Raw genomic sequence first — 20977 nt, forward strand, 5'->3', positions numbered from 1 at the left:
GGGTAATCGCAAGGGTCAACCCAATCGAAGTGCAATGAAAGAGCCTCACCTTGAGAGGACTGCCTCCCTGATCACAGTGCCTCCCGCGTCAGGTAAGTATGCCTTTTCAACCTCTCCGGAACCGCAAAACGCAACTTGTCTGCGCATACCATGTGGTAATGGGGGTCACGTGCTCCTCGTCCTGTCGTGTCGTGCTGTCCACTCGCTGCTATGCTACCTAGAAAAGAGAAGAGAATGTGAAGGTTGGTTGCTTGGTCATTTGTTCTGCTTTCACTTGATTATTTCTTCCCCAGAGGGAAGTGGGCCACGCTCGGAGGTAGTGCTATACCGAGGCAACCCGTGGCCGGGACGAGGCAAGCCTCTTTTCCACGGCCCAGTTCCAAAAATCAGTTTAATATATGAGCTGCTCGATGAGCAGCATCAGATATTAAGCTGATAAGAACAGATACTACACTTGATCTTAGCCAAAAGGCCGAGAAGCCGATGCCCGTAAATGCTCACAGCGGACAAGGTGCTCCCAGTCTCATGGCCACGAGATATGGTGGTCCGATTACAATCCGTGCCAAGGAAGGAATGCCCAAAGCCAACCTGAAAGCGAGGCGCACACAACGATCGCCCTTGTACAGTGGGCAGCAGGACCAGCATTGCATGGCACTTGCGTTGACGGCAAGAGGACAAATGCACATTGTGCTTGCTCTGACCTCGTTTTTATTTTCCCTTATAACAAAGTTAATTTTCACGGCGAATTACTTGTCTACGACCATACCACAGGGAAAACACCGGTTCTCGTCCGATCACCGAAGTTAAGCCCTGTCGGGCGGGGTTAGTACTTGGATGGGAGACCGCCTGGGAATACCCCGTGTTGTAGGCTTCCCTTTTTCCTTCTGTACACTTGATTATCTCAAAAAATCTCAGTTTCCTTTAATGAAAGAACATTCCAAACCAGGTTTTTTGAACACAACATGCCAACGATATGTCAAAGATGAGACATACAACAAAAACAAAATAGTTCACACGAGAAAGTGGAACTTGTATTCCCAAGGGAGCGCGTGCGCGCGAGATCTTATCAATCCAACGTTTATGACATGAAACGTATCTTTTCGTGTGAGCAAAGAACAGGATACGACAAGTAAAAAATGCATGCACTGTTATGCATTAGATGGAAGTTAACCTAGCCCGGATGATATGCATACAACGAAGGCTACAACACTACAACATTGATCCTGCGAAAACGTGACTTACGTGACGTAGCGCACTTCAAAGTCTTACTGTTCCCTGCTCAACACGGACAGTACGTATTCAAAGGGCCGATAAGACACTATCCTGACCATGAAAGATTTACTTTTTATGATAACAATCCAATTAACTGATAACATAGAGAAACCACAAAGTGTTGGCCACAGAAATGTAACGCCAACTGATCTGGCGGGTCCTCAGTTACTCAATGCAAAACGGGCTCTCCAGAACGCAACATAACACAACGCAAAAGAAATCTATCGCGATGGAGCAGTACAAACACACATCCACTTACGTTTTCGAAACGATGCACGAGGATAAGAGCTCGACCCGCTGGCATTTTCTTGTCTCACTCGTCTATCGATGGAAATCGATGCGGCTGAAATAAACACGTCCTCTCGCTCTCTCTACGGCCAAGAATGAAAGAAATAAAATCACAGTTTTGCAGTGCACCAAGTACGGAACATTCACCTACAATTTCAGCAGTGGAATTCACAAATACAACTCACCTTCCTTAGTCCTTACACCGCCACCGCATCTCCTTCCCTGCCCTGCCTGAAACGTTACCAACAAACCTTCCCATTAGCCAACTTTGCCACCGGGGTTTGGTGCGGGGACTAGCGCGAACGCAGGTCCCCACTACCAGAAATTATACGCTCGAGTTACCCACATTTGGGGTAATCGCAAGGGTCAACCCAATCGAAGTGCAATGAAAGAGCCTCACCTTGAGAGGACTGCCTCCCTGATCACAGTGCCTCCCGCGTCAGGTAAGTATGCCTTTTCAACCTCTCCGGAACCGCAAAACGCAACTTGTCTGCGCATACCATGTGGTAATGGGGGTCACGTGCTCCTCGTCCTGTCGTGTCGTGCTGTCCACTCGCTGCTATGCTACCTAGAAAAGAGAAGAGAATGTGAAGGTTGGTTGCTTGGTCATTTGTTCTGCTTTCACTTGATTATTTCTTCCCCAGAGGGAAGTGGGCCACGCTCGGAGGTAGTGCTATACCGAGGCAACCCGTGGCCGGGACGAGGCAAGCCTCTTTTCCACGGCCCAGTTCCAAAAATCAGTTTAATATATGAGCTGCTCGATGAGCAGCGTGAATGGCAGACCAAAGGTCACCAGTCGACAGACTCATCCAACGCCTGAGGCATTGGTCACCAGTATTAGGCGACAGAGGCGAAATAAAACTAAGCAAATCAGGTGGTACAGAGGGTGAATTAAGCAGGTGGCCCGAAGCGAAAAACGAGCTTGTTGGAAACATAGAGGCGATGACTCCATCCGCCCCCCACTGGCGGGCAAAATAACGTCGACGTCTCCGGGTTGAAAAACGCTTGAAGAGCAAGGGGAGGTGGAACTTGACACGGGCCTTTGCTCCCTCAATGACGGCGAGGGCCCCAGGTTGACAGAACGAAAGCGGTAGTCATTGCGGGCCAGCCAGATGTGAAACTTACAGGCACACAACAGGTAACTGAAGACTTTGGGCACTGCGTGAAGCTCAGTGGAATTGAAACCAAAAAGTAAATGGCGACGCTCAAGCACAGGACACATAGGCGAGAAATGAAAAAGGAGGGACTGTAGCCAACCAACAACACTTTGAGCAAGGGGACACACAAAGAGCAAATGCGACAGTGACTCGACGACAGGACCACAAAAACAAGCGGAGGAGACAGATAAACCAAAAGAGAGAAGACGCTCAGCAGTGTAAATCACACCATGAGCTACCTTCCAGGAGAAATCAACAACAAAGCGGTCAAAATCAAAGAAGTGGAACTGGCGCCACGTATCATACCAGTAAAGGTCCCCAAAGGAGGGAAAGAACTTAACTACACAGTGCGGTGTGACAGAGGAACAGGATAAAAGAAACTGGTAACCGACTTTGGCAGAGAAAAAAAGCCACGGAGGCGACAACGTGAGGGTCAGAGGATGCGAAAACCAAAGTTCCCCGGGAGGGGGAAAAAGAGCCACCAAGCGACTCCCAGGCCAAAAGCAAAGAGGAGTAAAATGGCGGTAACAGGGACCTGTCGAAGGCAGCGGGACGGGAGAAAACATCAAGAGAGGAGGCAGCAAAACACGATTGAAACCAGTACGACACAAAGGAGGACCAGCTTGACGAGGACAAAGTAGACCGTTTGACCCACTGACCCAGAAGCGACCAAACCTTGAGCTTAATGTCCACCACCGAGAAACCTCCCAGCGATGTGGGCTGAACGACCACAGCACGTGCAACGAGCTCCCGCTTGGTTTTCCAGAAGAATGAGAAAACAAGGGAGTTAAGTTCTTTAAGTACCCAGGGGGGCATGTGGACCAGGGATGCCACATACCAAACCCTGGCGAGGGCCAGGCAATTGATGACCAAAGCCTTGCCATGAAAAGACAAGGAGCGCTGACGCCAGGAGGAGAGGACGCGTTCCACAGCCTCTATCCGAGGCCGCCAATTAGTTCATCAATGTCATGCGGGCCAATGAAGACTCCGAGGATTTTAAGCTTAGAAGATGTCCAGTCGAGAGGGACAGGGGGGTCAGTTCGGCCAGCCCAAGACCCCAGCCACAAGCCGCGAGACTTTGTCAGGTTGAGCTTGGATCCAGAACCAAGCTCATACCTTGTGTAGGTGTCAAAAACAGCCCTAATGGAGGCATCGGAGGACAAGATGAGCGATGTGTCATCCGCGTACTGGGAAATTGGAGAGAGCGGTGAGGGCAGTCCAGGCAGCAAAGGTCCAGTAATGGCGGGATTTGCTCGAATATTGGCGGCCAAGACCTCAGCGACCATAACATACAGCAAAGGTGCGAGGGGGCAGCCTTGACGCACCCCCCGTGTGAGACTGAAAAAGTTTGAGACATGACCGTTAACAATGACAGCACTCTGAACAGCATTATAGAAAAGGCGGATCCAGCGCAGAAAGGAGGTTTGGAAACCCATTCTGCAGAGGGTGGCATGCAGAAAGGACCAATCAACGCGATCAAACGCTTTTTCTTGGTCGAGCGAGAGGATGGCACAAGGAGACCCGGATTGCGTGGCGTAATGGACCATGTCTCGGAGATAAGCGACGTTCTCACCAATATAACGACCGGGGACACCACAGGTTTGATCCTCAGCCACCACGGCATGAATAACCTTCAGGAGACGCCCAGCGATGACGCGGGCAGCGAGCTTGTAGTCCACACTAAGGAGGGAAATTGGCCGCCAGTTACGAGGGTTCAGCCGGTCACCCGTCTTAAAGATGAGAGAAATGATGCCTCGACGCTGAGAGAGGCTGAGAGTGCCAGCCTCATAACATGAGTTCAGGACGAGCACGAGGTCCTGTCCGAGCACCGGCCAGAATTTGACATAAAACTCCATAGGGAGGCCATCCAAGCCCGGGGTCTTGCCTCGAGCCATCCCACATAAAGCAGTATAACACTCCTCCGACTGGAGAGGACCATCACACTGTTGAGCCTGGTCGGCGGACAAGGTGGAGGTGAGGGCGTCGAGCAGGGAAAGAGCCACGTCCCCGTCAGTAGGCTCGGCACTAAACAAGTTAGAATAAAAGGAAGCAAAAGCCTGGCATAGGTCCTTTGAACTCGAGACCACTGTGCCATCATCGCATCGAAGTGCTGAAATAAGTCGGTCGGCGGCACGCTTCTTTTCCAGACGGAAGAAAAAGGCCGAGGAGGTTTCACCTTCCTCAACCCATTGGCCCGAGCACGGACTTGGGCTCCCCGAGCTGCCTCGAGGTCTAGGGCAGCAAGGGCAGACAGGGTAGAATGGTACGGCTCAACACAGGAGGTGAAACCGGCATCAACACGGTTCTTAAGATGCCCAGCTAGTCGGCCAAGGAGGTCTCGACACTGCGATGTTTTCTTTCGAGCGCTCAGCGCAATATTTAATTGTGAGGCCTTTGATTTGGCTCTTGCCCTTATCCCACCACTTAGCTAGTGACGGGAAGGACAGCATGGACTGCCTCCAAACGGACCAAAAATTAGTGATATGCTGGATATAGTCCTCATCATTGAGGACAGAAATGTTGAGCTTCCAGAAACTGTCCCAGGAGCAGCAATGTCTGGGACACTACAAGAAAGCACCACACCACAGTGATCCGAAAACGGACAAGGAATAATATCGCAAGTCAAGACTGATGGTAACAGGAGTACGGGGCACCAATGAGATCAATACGGGAGGCCATAAGGCCGTCTGAGCGAGTCCAAGAGAAGGCAGAATCGGAAGGATGCAGGTGCCTCCAAATGTCCAGACAACAGCAGGAGTCAAAAAGACGTTTTAAGGTAGCAGTACTTTCGCGGGAAGTGTCAGAGACATTGGAGCCCCGACGATCGAGGGCGCGGTCGAACACAGTGTTAAAGTCCCCGGCAAGGAAGGTCGGATAGGTGGGATCAACCCAAGACGAGACGTCGTCCAGGAAGTCGTCACGGGCTGGGTTGCGATTGGGGGCGTAGAGACAGCAGATACGAAACGGGTGCCCAGAATGGGTAAAGTGGCAAAAAACAACACGCCCAGCGGTGTCACACCAAGAGCTCGTAAGGGTGACCGTGGGGCGGAATAAAATGATGCAACCACAAGAGTGTGCAGAGCCAACAGAAGCAACTGCATTAAAACCAGATGAACGAAACCAGACTGACATTCACTGTCTGAAGAGCAGTGGGCCCTCTTGTAGGCAGACAATGTCAGGGACCTGAGGAAAGGAACGTAACCAGTGCAGAACACCAGCGCGCTTGGACGAGTCCCTGAGACCATTGGTGTTTAAGGAGAGGATAGAGAGAGCCATAACTGAGAAGAAAGAGAGAGACAGCACAACTAGGAGCGACGGCTCCGAACCGGGGCAGGGGGAGCCAAGGAGGGAAGGCCAGAATGAACAGCCCTCCCAGACTCCCTGCCCTTTCCAGACTTCGAGCGGCCGGGGACCGCAGAACCAGGAAGAGGTTTCTTCGCTTTCTTCTTAGACTTGACCTGATCATCAGAGGAAGCCTCAACATCCGAAAGTCCACGCTTAGTGACTGGTGAATCAGTCAGCTCGACCTCGTTAACCATTACGGGAGACAGAGATAGAACCTGTGGGGTATTTACAGGGGTTACATTGATGCCCGTTAAAGGGTCATCGTCACTAAATATACTTTGACTGTATTCAGTCTCATTAACTAGTTCATTATCATTCGTATCCATTTCTTTTCCATTATTACTATTATCCATTTCCATTTCTTTTCCATTAACTACAGCATTATTTGTCATTTCTTTTCCAGTAACTACATTATTACTATTATCCATTTCCATTTCTTTTCCATTAACTATAGTAGTATTGTCCATTACACCAACTACGTTACTACTAGTGTTAACATTGTATTACTCTGTGGCGCAGCCAAACCATCAGACGCAGCGGCGGGGGAGGCAGCCACCTGCACGCGCGTCGAGGACCCACCATTACCGTTTTAGGGAGGGCCGCACCCTCCTTAACATTTACTGGTGGCAGGAGAGGCCATGGGTGGAGTACCAGGGGGGATAACTCATTGTCCCTGAGGTCGGTGTGGGAACCCCAACTTGAAATACCAGGTTGCGTGGGGGCAGGAGGACGAAGGGTTACCCCCTCGTCCCCAGAGTCCTCATGGTCAGAGCTTGCAGGAGAAGTGGGAAGGTCCTCAGGACCAGAACTGACATCCAGGAGGGGAGGCAGCGACTCCGGGGGAGTGGCACCAACAACAAGTGAAGCGGACGGATGGGCGGGGGTCGCAGGCGAAGATGGTGGGTTCCCCCAGGCATTGGGGGGGTTGGGCAATCCCTGGCCATGTGACCAGGCTCCCGACACCTGCGGCACTTCCCGCGCAAGTCACAGTTTTTGGTGAGGTGTTCCCCACGACAGATATCACATTCGGCCGGCTGACCCACATACCACACCTTACATTTATATCCAGCAATGTCCAGATTACGAGGGATCCGGCCAGAACGAACCATTTTGATGATACGGGCTCCAGTGCAGATTGCAGGGTCACCCGGGTAATGCTGGTGCCTTATCGTCTCCACCTTCCCGTACGAGGAAAAGTAGGGCCGGAGGCGATCATCACTCTCCTCAAAGGGATAGTGATACAACATAACATTTTGAGCTCGAGGCCCAGCATACATGACTTTGCACTTAGCACCAGCTAAAGTGACAAAATCATAACCTTCAACAATATTTTTACATTTTGGGTCAGCGAAAGTAATCTGAACCAGTTTTACGGGAACAAACTGAATACTGTCAATCACAAAGGGGGTGAACTTTCCCTTGATGGCTGTAACAAGTTCCGCCCTGGGAACAGAGGTTGGAACATCGGAAAGGTCGAGGACTACTGTCCTCTTAAAGGCCGCAAGAGGCATGATGAAAAGGGAAAAAGAGAAAAAACAGTCCCCCCGGAAAGCAAAGCTCCCAGGAAGGGAACAGAAAGACTGGCTACCCTGGGTTATGGCAGGACGCCAAGCATAAGTCCCCAGGAGGGTCACCAGTAAAACTCAGGAATCAAAAATCTTACCACAAATCCCAAAAACGCTTGTCCCCACACTCCAATTCCAATACGGAACTTACGCGTACCACAAGGAAAGGCACGAACCTGGCAGATAATAAAAACCCGCGTCAGGTAAGTATGCCTTTTCAACCTCTCCGGAACCGCAAAAACGCAACTTGTCTGCGCATACCATGTGGTAATGGGGGTCACGTGCTCCTCGTCCTGTCGTGTCGTGCTGTCCACTCGCTGCTATGCTACCTAGAAAAGAGAAGAGAAATGTGAAGGTTGGTTGCTTGGTCATTTGTTCTGCTTTCACTTGATTATTTCTTCCCCAGAGGGAAGTGGGCCACGCTCGGAGGTAGTGCTATACCGAGGCAACCCGTGGCCGGGACGAGGCAAGCCTCTTTTCCACGGCCCAGTTCCAAAAATCAGTTTAATATATGAGCTGCTCGATGAGCAGCGTATCAGATATTAAGCTGATAAGAACAGATACTACACTTGATCTTAGCCAAAAGGCCGAGAAGCCGATGCCCGTAAATGCTCACAGCGGACAAGGTGCTCCCAGTCTCATGGCCACGAGATATGGTGGTCCGATTACAATCCGTGCCAAGGAAGGAATGCCCAAAGCCAACCTGAAAGCGAGGCGCACACAACGATCGCCCTTGTACAGTGGGCAGCAGGACCAGCATTGCATGGCACTTGCGTTGACGGCAAGAGGACAAATGCACATTGTGCTTGCTCTGACCTCGTTTTTATTTTCCCTTATAACAAAGTTAATTTTCACGGCGAATTACTTGTCTACGACCATACCACAGGGAAAACACCGGTTCTCGTCCGATCACCGAAGTTAAGCCCTGTCGGGCGGGGTTAGTACTTGGATGGGAGACCGCCTGGGAATACCCCGTGTTGTAGGCTTCCCTTTTTCCTTCTGTACACTTGATTATCTCAAAAAATCTCAGTTTCCTTTAATGAAAGAACATTCCAAACCAGGTTTTTTGAACACAACATGCCAACGATATGTCAAAGATGAGACATACAACAAAAACAAAATAGTTCACACGAGAAAGTGGAACTTGTATTCCCAAGGGAGCGCGTGCGCGCGAGATCTTATCAATCCAACGTTTATGACATGAAACGTATCTTTTCGTGTGAGCAAAGAACAGGATACGACAAGTAAAAAATGCATGCACTGTTATGCATTAGATGGAAGTTAACCTAGCCCGGATGATATGCATACAACGAAGGCTACAACACTACAACATTGATCCTGCGAAAACGTGACTTACGTGACGTAGCGCACTTCAAAGTCTTACTGTTCCCTGCTCAACACGGACAGTACGTATTCAAAGGGCCGATAAGACACTATCCTGACCATGAAAGATTTACTTTTTATGATAACAATCCAATTAACTGATAACATAGAGAAACCACAAAGTGTTGGCCACAGAAATGTAACGCCAACTGATCTGGCGGGTCCTCAGTTACTCAATGCAAAACGGGCTCTCCAGAACGCAACATAACACAACGCAAAAGAAATCTATCGCGATGGAGCAGTACAAACACACATCCACTTACGTTTTCGAAACGATGCACGAGGATAAGAGCTCGACCCGCTGGCATTTTCTTGTCTCACTCGTCTATCGATGGAAATCGATGCGGCTGAAATAAACACGTCCTCTCGCTCTCTCTACGGCCAAGAATGAAAGAAATAAAATCACAGTTTTGCAGTGCACCAAGTACGGAACATTCACCTACAATTTCAGCAGTGGAATTCACAAATACAACTCACCTTCCTTAGTCCTTACACCGCCACCGCATCTCCTTCCCTGCCCTGCCTGAAACGTTACCAACAAACCTTCCCATTAGCCAACTTTGCCACCGGGGTTTGGTGCGGGGACTAGCGCGAACGCAGGTCCCCACTACCAGAAATTATACGCTCGAGTTACCCACATTTGGGGTAATCGCAAGGGTCAACCCAATCGAAGTGCAATGAAAGAGCCTCACCTTGAGAGGACTGCCTCCCTGATCACAGTGCCTCCCGCGTCAGGTAAGTATGCCTTTTCAACCTCTCCGGAACCGCAAAACGCAACTTGTCTGCGCATACCATGTGGTAATGGGGGTCACGTGCTCCTCGTCCTGTCGTGTCGTGCTGTCCACTCGCTGCTATGCTACCTAGAAAAGAGAAGAGAATGTGAAGGTTGGTTGCTTGGTCATTTGTTCTGCTTTCACTTGATTATTTCTTCCCCAGAGGGAAGTGGGCCACGCTCGGAGGTAGTGCTATACCGAGGCAACCCGTGGCCGGGACGAGGCAAGCCTCTTTTCCACGGCCCAGTTCCAAAAATCAGTTTAATATATGAGCTGCTCGATGAGCAGCGTGAATGGCAGACCAAAGGTCACCAGTCGACAGACTCATCCAACGCCTGAGGCATTGGTCACCAGTATTAGGCGACAGAGGCGAAATAAAACTAAGCAAATCAGGTGGTACAGAGGGTGAATTAAGCAGGTGGCCCGAAGCGAAAAACGAGCTTGTTGGAAACATAGAGGCGATGACTCCATCCGCCCCCCACTGGCGGGCAAAATAACGTCGACGTCTCCGGGTTGAAAAACGCTTGAAGAGCAAGGGGAGGTGGAACTTGACACGGGCCTTTGCTCCCTCAATGACGGCGAGGGCCCCAGGTTGACAGAACGAAAGCGGTAGTCATTGCGGGCCAGCCAGATGTGAAACTTACAGGCACACAACAGGTAACTGAAGACTTTGGGCACTGCGTGAAGCTCAGTGGAATTGAAACCAAAAAGTAAATGGCGACGCTCAAGCACAGGACACATAGGCGAGAAATGAAAAAGGAGGGACTGTAGCCAACCAACAACACTTTGAGCAAGGGGACACACAAAGAGCAAATGCGACAGTGACTCGACGACAGGACCACAAAAACAAGCGGAGGAGACAGATAAACCAAAAGAGAGAAGACGCTCAGCAGTGTAAATCACACCATGAGCTACCTTCCAGGAGAAATCAACAACAAAGCGGTCAAAATCAAAGAAGTGGAACTGGCGCCACGTATCATACCAGTAAAGGTCCCCAAAGGAGGGAAAGAACTTAACTACACAGTGCGGTGTGACAGAGGAACAGGATAAAAGAAACTGGTAACCGACTTTGGCAGAGAAAAAAAGCCACGGAGGCGACAACGTGAGGGTCAGAGGATGCGAAAACCAAAGTTCCCCGGGAGGGGGAAAAAGAGCCACCAAGCGACTCCCAGGCCAAAAGCAAAGAGGAGTAAAATGGCGGTAACAGGGACCTGTCGAAGGCAGCGGGACGGGAGAAAACATCAAGAGAGGAGGCAGCAAAACACGATTGAAACCAGTACGACACAAAGGAGGACCAGCTTGACGAGGACAAAGTAGACCGTTTGACCCACTGACCCAGAAGCGACCAAACCTTGAGCTTAATGTCCACCACCGAGAAACCTCCCAGCGATGTGGGCTGAACGACCACAGCACGTGCAACGAGCTCCCGCTTGGTTTTCCAGAAGAATGAGAAAACAAGGGAGTTAAGTTCTTTAAGTACCCAGGGGGGCATGTGGACCAGGGATGCCACATACCAAACCCTGGCGAGGGCCAGGCAATTGATGACCAAAGCCTTGCCATGAAAAGACAAGGAGCGCTGACGCCAGGAGGAGAGGACGCGTTCCACAGCCTCTATCCGAGGCCGCCAATTAGTTCATCAATGTCATGCGGGCCAATGAAGACTCCGAGGATTTTAAGCTTAGAAGATGTCCAGTCGAGAGGGACAGGGGGGTCAGTTCGGCCAGCCCAAGACCCCAGCCACAAGCCGCGAGACTTTGTCAGGTTGAGCTTGGATCCAGAACCAAGCTCATACCTTGTGTAGGTGTCAAAAACAGCCCTAATGGAGGCATCGGAGGACAAGATGAGCGATGTGTCATCCGCGTACTGGGAAATTGGAGAGAGCGGTGAGGGCAGTCCAGGCAGCAAAGGTCCAGTAATGGCGGGATTTGCTCGAATATTGGCGGCCAAGACCTCAGCGACCATAACATACAGCAAAGGTGCGAGGGGGCAGCCTTGACGCACCCCCCGTGTGAGACTGAAAAAGTTTGAGACATGACCGTTAACAATGACAGCACTCTGAACAGCATTATAGAAAAGGCGGATCCAGCGCAGAAAGGAGGTTTGGAAACCCATTCTGCAGAGGGTGGCATGCAGAAAGGACCAATCAACGCGATCAAACGCTTTTTCTTGGTCGAGCGAGAGGATGGCACAAGGAGACCCGGATTGCGTGGCGTAATGGACCATGTCTCGGAGATAAGCGACGTTCTCACCAATATAACGACCGGGGACACCACAGGTTTGATCCTCAGCCACCACGGCATGAATAACCTTCAGGAGACGCCCAGCGATGACGCGGGCAGCGAGCTTGTAGTCCACACTAAGGAGGGAAATTGGCCGCCAGTTACGAGGGTTCAGCCGGTCACCCGTCTTAAAGATGAGAGAAATGATGCCTCGACGCTGAGAGAGGCTGAGAGTGCCAGCCTCATAACATGAGTTCAGGACGAGCACGAGGTCCTGTCCGAGCACCGGCCAGAATTTGACATAAAACTCCATAGGGAGGCCATCCAAGCCCGGGGTCTTGCCTCGAGCCATCCCACATAAAGCAGTATAACACTCCTCCGACTGGAGAGGACCATCACACTGTTGAGCCTGGTCGGCGGACAAGGTGGAGGTGAGGGCGTCGAGCAGGGAAAGAGCCACGTCCCCGTCAGTAGGCTCGGCACTAAACAAGTTAGAATAAAAGGAAGCAAAAGCCTGGCATAGGTCCTTTGAACTCGAGACCACTGTGCCATCATCGCATCGAAGTGCTGAAATAAGTCGGTCGGCGGCACGCTTCTTTTCCAGACGGAAGAAAAAGGCCGAGGAGGTTTCACCTTCCTCAACCCATTGGCCCGAGCACGGACTTGGGCTCCCCGAGCTGCCTCGAGGTCTAGGGCAGCAAGGGCAGACAGGGTAGAATGGTACGGCTCAACACAGGAGGTGAAACCGGCATCAACACGGTTCTTAAGATGCCCAGCTAGTCGGCCAAGGAGGTCTCGACACTGCGATGTTTTCTTTCGAGCGCTCAGCGCAATATTTAATTGTGAGGCCTTTGATTTGGCTCTTGCCCTTATCCCACCACTTAGCTAGTGACGGGAAGGACAGCATGGACTGCCTCCAAACGGACCAAAAATTAGTGATATGCTGGATATAGTCCTCATCATTGAGGACAGAAATGTTGAGCTTCCAGAAACTGTCCCAGGAGCAGCAATGTCTGGGACACTACAAGAAAGCACCACACCACAGTGATCCGAAAACGGACAAGGAATAATATCGCAAGTCAAGACTGATGGTAACAGGAGTACGGGGCACCAATGAGATCAATACGGGAGGCCATAAGGCCGTCTGAGCGAGTCCAAGAGAAGGCAGAATCGGAAGGATGCAGGTGCCTCCAAATGTCCAGACAACAGCAGGAGTCAAAAAGACGTTTTAAGGTAGCAGTACTTTCGCGGGAAGTGTCAGAGACATTGGAGCCCCGACGATCGAGGGCGCGGTCGAACACAGTGTTAAAGTCCCCGGCAAGGAAGGTCGGATAGGTGGGATCAACCCAAGACGAGACGTCGTCCAGGAAGTCGTCACGGGCTGGGTTGCGATTGGGGGCGTAGAGACAGCAGATACGAAACGGGTGCCCAGAATGGGTAAAGTGGCAAAAAACAACACGCCCAGCGGTGTCACACCAAGAGCTCGTAAGGGTGACCGTGGGGCGGAATAAAATGATGCAACCACAAGAGTGTGCAGAGCCAACAGAAGCAACTGCATTAAAACCAGATGAACGAAACCAGACTGACATTCACTGTCTGAAGAGCAGTGGGCCCTCTTGTAGGCAGACAATGTCAGGGACCTGAGGAAAGGAACGTAACCAGTGCAGAACACCAGCGCGCTTGGACGAGTCCCTGAGACCATTGGTGTTTAAGGAGAGGATAGAGAGAGCCATAACTGAGAAGAAAGAGAGAGACAGCACAACTAGGAGCGACGGCTCCGAACCGGGGCAGGGGGAGCCAAGGAGGGAAGGCCAGAATGAACAGCCCTCCCAGACTCCCTGCCCTTTCCAGACTTCGAGCGGCCGGGGACCGCAGAACCAGGAAGAGGTTTCTTCGCTTTCTTCTTAGACTTGACCTGATCATCAGAGGAAGCCTCAACATCCGAAAGTCCACGCTTAGTGACTGGTGAATCAGTCAGCTCGACCTCGTTAACCATTACGGGAGACAGAGATAGAACCTGTGGGGTATTTACAGGGGTTACATTGATGCCCGTTAAAGGGTCATCGTCACTAAATATACTTTGACTGTATTCAGTCTCATTAACTAGTTCATTATCATTCGTATCCATTTCTTTTCCATTATTACTATTATCCATTTCCATTTCTTTTCCATTAACTACAGCATTATTTGTCATTTCTTTTCCAGTAACTACATTATTACTATTATCCATTTCCATTTCTTTTCCATTAACTATAGTAGTATTGTCCATTACACCAACTACGTTACTACTAGTGTTAACATTGTATTACTCTGTGGCGCAGCCAAACCATCAGACGCAGCGGCGGGGGAGGCAGCCACCTGCACGCGCGTCGAGGACCCACCATTACCGTTTTAGGGAGGGCCGCACCCTCCTTAACATTTACTGGTGGCAGGAGAGGCCATGGGTGGAGTACCAGGGGGGATAACTCATTGTCCCTGAGGTCGGTGTGGGAACCCCAACTTGAAATACCAGGTTGCGTGGGGGCAGGAGGACGAAGGGTTACCCCCTCGTCCCCAGAGTCCTCATGGTCAGAGCTTGCAGGAGAAGTGGGAAGGTCCTCAGGACCAGAACTGACATCCAGGAGGGGAGGCAGCGACTCCGGGGGAGTGGCACCAACAACAAGTGAAGCGGACGGATGGGCGGGGGTCGCAGGCGAAGATGGTGGGTTCCCCCAGGCATTGGGGGGGTTGGGCAATCCCTGGCCATGTGACCAGGCTCCCGACACCTGCGGCACTTCCCGCGCAAGTCACAGTTTTTGGTGAGGTGTTCCCCACGACAGATATCACATTCGGCCGGCTGACCCACATACCACACCTTACATTTATATCCAGCAATGTCCAGATTACGAGGGATCCGGCCAGAACGAACCATTTTGATGATACGGGCTCCAGTGCAGATTGCAGGGTCACCCGGGTAATGCTGGTGCCTTATCGTCTCCACCTTCCCGTACGAGGAAAAGTAGGGCCGGAGGCGATCATCACTCTCCTCAAAGGGATAGTGATACAACATAACATTTTGAGCTCGAGGCCCAGCATACATGACTTTGCACTTAGCACCAGCTAAAGTGACAAAATCATAACCTTCAACAATATTTTTACATTTTGGGTCAGCGAAAGTAATCTGAACCAGTTTTACGGGAACAAACTGAATACTGTCAATCACAAAGGGGGTGAACTTTCCCTTGATGGCTGTAACAAGTTCCGCCCTGGGAACAGAGGTTGGAACATCGGAAAGGTCGAGGACTACTGTCCTCTTAAAGGCCGCAAGAGGCATGATGAAAAGGGAAAAAGAGAAAAAACAGTCCCCCCGGAAAGCAAAGCTCCCAGGAAGGGAACAGAAAGACTGGCTACCCTGGGTTATGGCAGGACGCCAAGCATAAGTCCCCAGGAGGGTCACCAGTAAAACTCAGGAATCAAAAATCTTACCACAAATCCCAAAAACGCTTGTCCCCACACTCCAATTCCAATACGGAACTTACGCGTACCACAAGGAAAGGCACGAACCTGGCAGATAATAAAAACCCGCGTCAGGTAAGTATGCCTTTTCAACCTCTCCGGAACCGCAAAAACGCAACTTGTCTGCGCATACCATGTGGTAATGGGGGTCACGTGCTCCTCGTCCTGTCGTGTCGTGCTGTCCACTCGCTGCTATGCTACCTAGAAAAGAGAAGAGAAATGTGAAGGTTGGTTGCTTGGTCATTTGTTCTGCTTTCACTTGATTATTTCTTCCCCAGAGGGAAGTGGGCCACGCTCGGAGGTAGTGCTATACCGAGGCAACCCGTGGCCGGGACGAGGCAAGCCTCTTTTCCACGGCCCAGTTCCAAAAATCAGTTTAATATATGAGCTGCTCGATGAGCAGCGTATCAGATATTAAGCTGATAAGAACAGATACTACACTTGATCTTAGCCAAAAGGCCGAGAAGCCGATGCCCGTAAATGCTCACAGCGGACAAGGTGCTCCCAGTCTCATGGCCACGAGATATGGTGGTCCGATTACAATCCGTGCCAAGGAAGGAATGCCCAAAGCCAACCTGAAAGCGAGGCGCACACAACGATCGCCCTTGTACAGTGGGCAGCAGGACCAGCATTGCATGGCACTTGCGTTGACGGCAAGAGGACAAATGCACATTGTGCTTGCTCTGACCTCGTTTTTATTTTCCCTTATAACAAAGTTAATTTTCACGGCGAATTACTTGTCTACGACCATACCACAGGGAAAACACCGGTTCTCGTCCGATCACCGAAGTTAAGCCCTGTCGGGCGGGGTTAGTACTTGGATGGGAGACCGCCTGGGAATACCCCGTGTTGTAGGCTTCCCTTTTTCCTTCTGTACACTTGATTATCTCAAAAAATCTCAGTTTCCTTTAATGAAAGAACATTCCAAACCAGGTTTTTTGAACACAACATGCCAACGATATGTCAAAGATGAGACATACAACAAAAACAAAATAGTTCACACGAGAAAGTGGAACTTGTATTCCCAAGGGAGCGCGTGCGCGCGAGATCTTATCAATCCAACGTTTATGACATGAAACGTATCTTTTCGTGTGAGCAAAGAACAGGATACGACAAGTAAAAAATGCATGCACTGTTATGCATTAGATGGAAGTTAACCTAGCCCGGATGATATGCATACAACGAAGGCTACAACACTACAACATTGATCCTGCGAAAACGTGACTTACGTGACGTAGCGCACTTCAAAGTCTTACTGTTCCCTGCTCAACACGGACAGTACGTATTCAAAGGGCCGATAAGACACTATCCTGACCATGAAAGATTTACTTTTTATGATAACAATCCAATTAACTGATAACATAGAGAAACCACAAAGTGTTGGCCACAGAAATGTAACGCCAACTGATCTGGCGGGTCCTCAGTTACTCAATGCAAAACGGGCTCTCCAGAACGCAACATAACACAACGCAAAAGAAATCTATCGCGATGGAGCAGTACAAACACACATCCACTTACGTTTTCGAAACGATGCACGAGGATAAGAGCTCGACCCGCTGGCATTTTCTTGTCTCACTCGTCTATCGATGGAAATCGATGCGGCTGAAATAAACACGTCCTCTCGCTCTCTCTACGGCCAAGAATGAAAGAAATAAAATCACAGTTTTGCAGTGCACCAAGTACGGAACATTCACCTACAATTTCAGCAGTGGAATTCACAAATACAACTCACCTTCCTTAGTCCTTACACCGCCACCGCATCTCCTTCCCTGCCCTGCCTGAAACGTTACCAACAAACCTTCCCATTAGCCAACTTTGCCACCGGGGTTTGGTGCGGGGACTAGCGCGAACGCAGGTCCCCACTACCAGAAATTATACGCTCGAGTTACCCACATTTGGGGTAATCGCAAGGGTCAACCCAATCGAAGTGCAATGAAAGAGCCTCACCTTGAGAGGACTGCCTCCCTGATCACAGTGCCTCCCGCGTCAGGTAAGTATGCCTTTTCAACCTCTCCGGAACCGCAAAACGCAACTTGTCTGCGCATACCATGTGGTAATGGGGGTCACGTGCTCCTCGTCCTGTCGTGTCGTGCTGTCCACTCGCTGCTATGCTACCTAGAAAAGAGAAGAGAATGTGAAGGTTGGTTGCTTGGTCATTTGTTCTGCTTTCACTTGATTATTTCTTCCCCAGAGGGAAGTGGGCCACGCTCGGAGGTAGTGCTATACCGAGGCAACCCGTGGCCGGGACGAGGCAAGCCTCTTTTCCACGGCCCAGTTCCAAAAATCAGTTTAATATATGAGCTGCTCGATGAGCAGCGTGAATGGCAGACCAAAGGTCACCAGTCGACAGACTCATCCAACGCCTGAGGCATTGGTCACCAGTATTAGGCGACAGAGGCGAAATAAAACTAAGCAAATCAGGTGGTACAGAGGGTGAATTAAGCAGGTGGCCCGAAGCGAAAAACGAGCTTGTTGGAAACATAGAGGCGATGACTCCATCCGCCCCCCACTGGCGGGCAAAATAACGTCGACGTCTCCGGGTTGAAAAACGCTTGAAGAGCAAGGGGAGGTGGAACTTGACACGGGCCTTTGCTCCCTCAATGACGGCGAGGGCCCCAGGTTGACAGAACGAAAGCGGTAGTCATTGCGGGCCAGCCAGATGTGAAACTTACAGGCACACAACAGGTAACTGAAGACTTTGGGCACTGCGTGAAGCTCAGTGGAATTGAAACCAAAAAGTAAATGGCGACGCTCAAGCACAGGACACATAGGCGAGAAATGAAAAAGGAGGGACTGTAGCCAACCAACAACACTTTGAGCAAGGGGACACACAAAGAGCAAATGCGACAGTGACTCGACGACAGGACCACAAAAACAAGCGGAGGAGACAGATAAACCAAAAGAGAGAAGACGCTCAGCAGTGTAAATCACACCATGAGCTACCTTCCAGGAGAAATCAACAACAAAGCGGTCAAAATCAAAGAAGTGGAACTGGCGCCACGTATCATACCAGTAAAGGTCCCCAAAGGAGGGAAAGAACTTAACTACACAGTGCGGTGTGACAGAGGAACAGGATAAAAGAAACTGGTAACCGACTTTGGCAGAGAAAAAAAGCCACGGAGGCGACAACGTGAGGGTCAGAGGATGCGAAAACCAAAGTTCCCCGGGAGGGGGAAAAAGAGCCACCAAGCGACTCCCAGGCCAAAAGCAAAGAGGAGTAAAATGGCGGTAACAGGGACCTGTCGAAGGCAGCGGGACGGGAGAAAACATCAAGAGAGGAGGCAGCAAAACACGATTGAAACCAGTACGACACAAAGGAGGACCAGCTTGACGAGGACAAAGTAGACCGTTTGACCCACTGACCCAGAAGCGACCAAACCTTGAGCTTAATGTCCACCACCGAGAAACCTCCCAGCGATGTGGGCTGAACGACCACAGCACGTGCAACGAGCTCCCGCTTGGTTTTCCAGAAGAATGAGAAAACAAGGGAGTTAAGTTCTTTAAGTACCCAGGGGGGCATGTGGACCAGGGATGCCACATACCAAACCCTGGCGAGGGCCAGGCAATTGATGACCAAAGCCTTGCCATGAAAAGACAAGGAGCGCTGACGCCAGGAGGAGAGGACGCGTTCCACAGCCTCTATCCGAGGCCGCCAATTAGTTCATCAATGTCATGCGGGCCAATGAAGACTCCGAGGATTTTAAGCTTAGAAGATGTCCAGTCGAGAGGGACAGGGGGGTCAGTTCGGCCAGCCCAAGACCCCAGCCACAAGCCGCGAGACTTTGTCAGGTTGAGCTTGGATCCAGAACCAAGCTCATACCTTGTGTAGGTGTCAAAAACAGCCCTAATGGAGGCATCGGAGGACAAGATGAGCGATGTGTCATCCGCGTACTGGGAAATTGGAGAGAGCGGTGAGGGCAGTCCAGGCAGCAAAGGTCCAGTAATGGCGGGATTTGCTCGAATATTGGCGGCCAAGACCTCAGCGACCATAACATACAGCAAAGGTGCGAGGGGGCAGCCTTGACGCACCCCCCGTGTGAGACTGAAAAAGTTTGAGACATGACCGTTAACAATGACAGCACTCTGAACAGCATTATAGAAAAGGCGGATCCAGCGCAGAAAGGAGGTTTGGAAACCCATTCTGCAGAGGGTGGCATGCAGAAAGGACCAATCAACGCGATCAAACGCTTTTTCTTGGTCGAGCGAGAGGATGGCACAAGGAGACCCGGATTGCGTGGCGTAATGGACCATGTCTCGGAGATAAGCGACGTTCTCACCAATATAACGACCGGGGACACCACAGGTTTGATCCTCAGCCACCACGGCATGAATAACCTTCAGGAGACGCCCAGCGATGACGCGGGCAGCGAGCTTGTAGTCCACACTAAGGAGGGAAATTGGCCGCCAGTTACGAGGGTTCAGCCGGTCACCCGTCTTAAAGATGAGAGAAATGATGCCTCGACGCTGAGAGAGGCTGAGAGTGCCAGCCTCATAACATGAGTTCAGGACGAGCACGAGGTCCTGTCCGAGCACCGGCCAGAATTTGACATAAAACTCCATAGGGAGGCCATCCAAGCCCGGGGTCTTGCCTCGAGCCATCCCACATAAAGCAGTATAACACTCCTCCGACTGGAGAGGACCATCACACTGTTGAGCCTGGTCGGCGGACAAGGTGGAGGTGAGGGCGTCGAGCAGGGAAAGAGCCACGTCCCCGTCAGTAGGCTCGGCACTAAACAAGTTAGAATAAAAGGAAGCAAAAGCCTGGCATAGGTCCTTTGAACTCGAGACCACTGTGCCATCATCGCATCGAAGTGCTGAAATAAGTCGGTCGGCGGCACGCTTCTTTTCCAGACGGAAGAAAAAGGCCGAGGAGGTTTCACCTTCCTCAACCCATTGGCCCGAGCACGGACTTGGGCTCCCCGAGCTGCCTCGAGGTCTAGGGCAGCAAGGGCAGACAGGGTAGAATGGTACGGCTCAACACAGGAGGTGAAACCGGCATCAACACGGTTCTTAAGATGCCCAGCTAGTCGGCCAAGGAGGTCTCGACACTGCGATGTTTTCTTTCGAGCGCTCAGCGCAATATTTAATTGTGAGGCCTTTGATTTGGCTCTTGCCCTTATCCCACCACTTAGCTAGTGACGGGAAGGACAGCATGGACTGCCTCCAAACGGACCAAAAATTAGTGATATGCTGGATATAGTCCTCATCATTGAGGACAGAAATGTTGAGCTTCCAGAAACTGTCCCAGGAGCAGCAATGTCTGGGACACTACAAGAAAGCACCACACCACAGTGATCCGAAAACGGACAAGGAATAATATCGCAAGTCAAGACTGATGGTAACAGGAGTACGGGGCACCAATGAGATCAATACGGGAGGCCATAAGGCCGTCTGAGCGAGTCCAAGAGAAGGCAGAATCGGAAGGATGCAGGTGCCTCCAAATGTCCAGACAACAGCAGGAGTCAAAAAGACGTTTTAAG

General features: G+C 50.8%; 12 non-coding genes and 1 pseudogene across 12 annotated transcripts; 3 read left to right on the forward strand and 10 right to left on the reverse strand.

The window, feature by feature from the left end:
• Positions 1-100, reverse strand: LOC137986912 (U1 spliceosomal RNA; annotated as a pseudogene; the record flags this gene model as incomplete).
• A 194-nt stretch (positions 101-294) lies between these two features.
• Positions 295-484, reverse strand: LOC137986927 (U2 spliceosomal RNA). Its single transcript, XR_011120134.1, has one exon. It is a non-coding gene; the product is annotated as a U2 spliceosomal RNA (small nuclear RNA).
• Positions 485-752: 268 nt separating this feature from the next.
• LOC137986865 (5S ribosomal RNA) lies at positions 753-871 on the forward strand. The gene has a single exon (XR_011120079.1). It is a non-coding gene; the product is annotated as a 5S ribosomal RNA (ribosomal RNA).
• A 976-nt stretch (positions 872-1847) lies between these two features.
• LOC137986893 (U1 spliceosomal RNA) lies at positions 1848-2011 on the reverse strand. The gene has a single exon (XR_011120103.1). It is a non-coding gene; the product is annotated as a U1 spliceosomal RNA (small nuclear RNA).
• A 194-nt stretch (positions 2012-2205) lies between these two features.
• LOC137986870 (U2 spliceosomal RNA) lies at positions 2206-2396 on the reverse strand. Its single transcript, XR_011120082.1, has one exon. It is a non-coding gene; the product is annotated as a U2 spliceosomal RNA (small nuclear RNA).
• Positions 2397-8034: 5638 nt separating this feature from the next.
• LOC137986913 (U2 spliceosomal RNA) lies at positions 8035-8226 on the reverse strand. The gene has a single exon (XR_011120121.1). It is a non-coding gene; the product is annotated as a U2 spliceosomal RNA (small nuclear RNA).
• A 268-nt stretch (positions 8227-8494) lies between these two features.
• Positions 8495-8613, forward strand: LOC137986891 (5S ribosomal RNA). The gene has a single exon (XR_011120102.1). It is a non-coding gene; the product is annotated as a 5S ribosomal RNA (ribosomal RNA).
• A 976-nt stretch (positions 8614-9589) lies between these two features.
• Positions 9590-9753, reverse strand: LOC137986894 (U1 spliceosomal RNA). Its single transcript, XR_011120104.1, has one exon. It is a non-coding gene; the product is annotated as a U1 spliceosomal RNA (small nuclear RNA).
• A 194-nt stretch (positions 9754-9947) lies between these two features.
• Positions 9948-10138, reverse strand: LOC137986871 (U2 spliceosomal RNA). The gene has a single exon (XR_011120083.1). It is a non-coding gene; the product is annotated as a U2 spliceosomal RNA (small nuclear RNA).
• A 5638-nt stretch (positions 10139-15776) lies between these two features.
• LOC137986916 (U2 spliceosomal RNA) lies at positions 15777-15968 on the reverse strand. The gene has a single exon (XR_011120123.1). It is a non-coding gene; the product is annotated as a U2 spliceosomal RNA (small nuclear RNA).
• Positions 15969-16236: 268 nt separating this feature from the next.
• LOC137986903 (5S ribosomal RNA) lies at positions 16237-16355 on the forward strand. Its single transcript, XR_011120112.1, has one exon. It is a non-coding gene; the product is annotated as a 5S ribosomal RNA (ribosomal RNA).
• A 976-nt stretch (positions 16356-17331) lies between these two features.
• On the reverse strand, positions 17332-17495 carry LOC137986895 (U1 spliceosomal RNA). The gene has a single exon (XR_011120105.1). It is a non-coding gene; the product is annotated as a U1 spliceosomal RNA (small nuclear RNA).
• A 194-nt stretch (positions 17496-17689) lies between these two features.
• On the reverse strand, positions 17690-17880 carry LOC137986873 (U2 spliceosomal RNA). Its single transcript, XR_011120085.1, has one exon. It is a non-coding gene; the product is annotated as a U2 spliceosomal RNA (small nuclear RNA).
• Positions 17881-20977: the final 3097 nt, after the last annotated feature.

This window comes from Montipora foliosa, unplaced genomic scaffold (assembly GCF_036669935.1).
Source record: "Montipora foliosa isolate CH-2021 unplaced genomic scaffold, ASM3666993v2 scaffold_292, whole genome shotgun sequence".
Lineage (NCBI taxonomy): Eukaryota > Metazoa > Cnidaria > Anthozoa > Scleractinia > Acroporidae > Montipora > Montipora foliosa.